At 36.3% G+C, this 3314-nt stretch overlaps 1 pseudogene; it reads left to right on the top strand.

Annotated features, from left to right (window-relative positions):
* The first annotated feature begins 591 nt into the window (after positions 1–591).
* Positions 592–709, top strand: LOC133375717 (5S ribosomal RNA; annotated as a pseudogene).
* Positions 710–3314: the final 2605 nt, after the last annotated feature.

Here is a 3314-nt window from a genome sequence, read left to right as displayed (position 1 = left end):
GTCTCAGGGGCATAGGGACCCCTAACTCTCATCTCCTGTCTGGGTTACAGTTTAAATATTTGAATGGTGATTGTTATTTAACAAACACTGTGGTCCATTTAAATCCACTTAAGCATCCACCTCTTTATTGCCACCCACAAAACATTTGTTTCTGGCTTTCCCCAATTCCATTGCTCTTTCTGTAGACAGAATACATGAATGATTGATAGGAAAACTGTAACATTAACTCTGGAGTTTCCCCTCTTTTGGTTAGACTGCTATGGTAACTTCTATGTTACAACTGCTTGTTGCATTGTGAGTAAACTATGCACAATGCAGACAATCTATTTTGATGAGTTGTTTCAGTATTTAGGATAGCTATGGCATACTATAGTTAATGAGTTAGGGACAAATCTAGTTACCCTCCTGTGCTTCCAAAAACAAGTTTCAGAAAATGTTCATTATCTCTATTTATTAAAAGGTAGTGGCAAAAGACTATAAGTTGCTACATCCATTACAGAATTGAGCCCTACACCCCAAAGGTAACTTCAGCAAGCTGCAAGAAGGAGAAAAGAGAATTTCTAAAAGTCTTTTTAAGTCCTCTTTTTCAATGCCTACTGCCATACTGCCCTGAAATGCCCAATCTCATCTGATCTCGGAAGCTAAGCAGGGTCAGGCCTGGTTAGTACTTGGATGGGAGACCACCTGGGAATACGGGGTGCTGTAGGCTTAGAGGAACGCAATGGTAAACCACCTCTGAATACCTCTTACCATGAAAACCCTGTGTGTGTTGTGTGTGTGTGTATAACGATTCATAGAGCAAGACAAATATTGCCATGTTAAAACAATTTTTAAAAAAGAAACGACTTCTTTTCTATTAAAACTGCTGTTTGGGACAGCTTTGTTTCCAACTGTAAATACTGGATTCATGAAAATTTTGTTTTTAATACAATACTGGAAATTCTTAAAGGTTTCCGGACTGATTCCAAGATATTCACAGCTACTGAAAAACAAGAACATTTTACAGTTTCCATTATTCACTGCTTGAATGTTCATCTTTTTGTATTAATAATTTCCCAACCTGCTTATTGCCAAAACATTTTTAACACAATAGATCTAGAAAACAGCTACTAGGCCAGAGATATTATTCCTTTTTTGCATTTTGGCCAATATGTCAGATAAGATTCTAGTGACCAATATTGTTTGTACCTACATAGGTGGAAATTGTAAAAGGAAATGTTTACTCCCTAAAAGATAAAGAATTAAAACACTTCTTGGATGCTCACATGTAGCTAAGCATTACTCAGCCAATTAAGAACATAAGACGATGCCTTATACCTAAGCAAACCATTGGTCCATCTAACTTAATACTGCCTTAACTGACTGGCAGATTCTCTGTGAGGTTTGAGACTAAGGACATTCCCAGCCCTACCTGGAGATGCTCTACCAGTGAGTTTTGCTTCCTTCTGTAACCGTTGCACAGTCAATTCTGCAAAAGTCTGGCCTGGTTCCCAGTGTGCAGGGTCAGCTCCCCAAATCGGCTGCAGCCCATTTTCCCAACAGAAATGCACTATGCCAGCAATGATATTACCCCTTTACTTCTATTTAAATGTATTTGCCTTATCTAGAAAGGGCTGGACAGAAAGGGTCTCTTGAGCTTTCACGGACTAATTCTCCCTACTAATCAGCAAACTGATGTCTGATCTATTCTTGTGACACAATCACACAATTTATAGTAAGATTGATAATTATCACTACATTGTCAATTGCTAACTTATGATTTTAGTTCACAGCACTGAAACTTCTTAGTGTACAGTCCAAATAACACCTCCAAAATTCATAGACAAATCACGAACAGCCATTTTCCTTCATGCACTTTCTTGGATTTGCATGAGTTTTTTTGCAAGAAATAAAACTCTGCTGCTTAACTTGAATGTGATTGTTAAGTCCTATACAAATCTCAAGATTATTATGGAATACTGATAATGGAAGATTGGACACTGAAATTACTGGACTTAACAGGACTATTGAAGATGGAAGATGGAATTAATATGGATAATGGAATAATGGCTATTGAAATTATTGGACCTAACAGATTTTGATGAGATGGATTAATCAATATGTTTATTTGGACTATGGTTATGACAATAAGATTATTATTATTATTATTATTAAAGAGATGGATTAATCGACATGTTTATTTGGAGAAAAAATGATAGATATATTTCTTAAAGAATTGAAACCTCTCTTTGACTTTTTGTGGAAAGAATAAAGTAATGTTTATGAGATTTGATGATTAATTAAGATAACTACTGGAGGAAAGTGATTTTATAATATAATTTAAGAGACAGGATTGTTATATATTGTAGACCTATAACTGATCTGCGACAAATGGGAAGTCAACATTTTATTTTTTTGTTTAATCATTTTTGTTTTGTTTTGTTTTTTGTCTCTGAATGTTTTATGATTTTGTTTTGTTTGTTTTATGAAAATTTGAATAAAAATTATTGTAAAAAAAAAAGACCTATACAAATCTCTAAAGTAAGTTTACCAGTTTCACCAGTTTATTTTTTTTTCTTTTTGCAAAAGTGCAGCACCACAACTCACTTTACTGACTTGCTTCATAATATGCAATATGACCTCTCTCATTTTGACTGATTATGGACCCTTCAAAACACTAAATATTTTGACATGAAAACTGCATTTTAAATAGAAATATTAAGATTGCATGATTAAATTCCATGTGCTATATGCCAGTGTGGTGTAGTGGTTAAGGAGTTGGACTACGACCTGGGAGACCAGGGTTCGAATCCCCACATAGCCATGAAGCTCACTGGGTGACCTTGGGCCAGTCACTGCCTCTCAGCCTCATGAAAACCCTATTCATAGGGTCGCCACAAGTCAGAATCGACTTGAAGGCAGTACATTTACATTTTTTATATGCTAAATAAGTGGAATACTGGGATTATTGTAGGTATGGGGAAATGTTGGCCCTCCAGATGTTGGTGGACTCCCATCAACTCCAGCAAATACAGCTAATGGCCATGGATGATGGGAGTTGTAGTTTAGCAAAATCTGGAGGTCCAAAGGTTCTCCACACCAGGGTTATTGTATAAATCTGGGCACATAACAGAAATTCAGATTTATAAGATCTGTGCTATAGAGCAGCTGGCAGTACGGCTACCAGTCTTTGACCTATTTCTGATATTGAGATTGAAACTGGGATTCCAGGAGAAAAGTTAATGCCATACCAAGGGGAAGCATTTCCAAAGACCGTGATATTATCTCTTTCCCTTGCCTGGAATTGCCCTCTAAAGCACTAGACTTTTCATCAA

This window comes from Rhineura floridana, chromosome 1, assembly GCF_030035675.1.
Source record: "Rhineura floridana isolate rRhiFlo1 chromosome 1, rRhiFlo1.hap2, whole genome shotgun sequence".
In the NCBI taxonomy this organism is placed as follows: domain Eukaryota; kingdom Metazoa; phylum Chordata; class Lepidosauria; order Squamata; family Rhineuridae; genus Rhineura; species Rhineura floridana.
The sequence above is the reverse complement of the archived record's forward strand: the minus strand, read 5'-3'. Positions and strand labels throughout refer to the sequence as shown.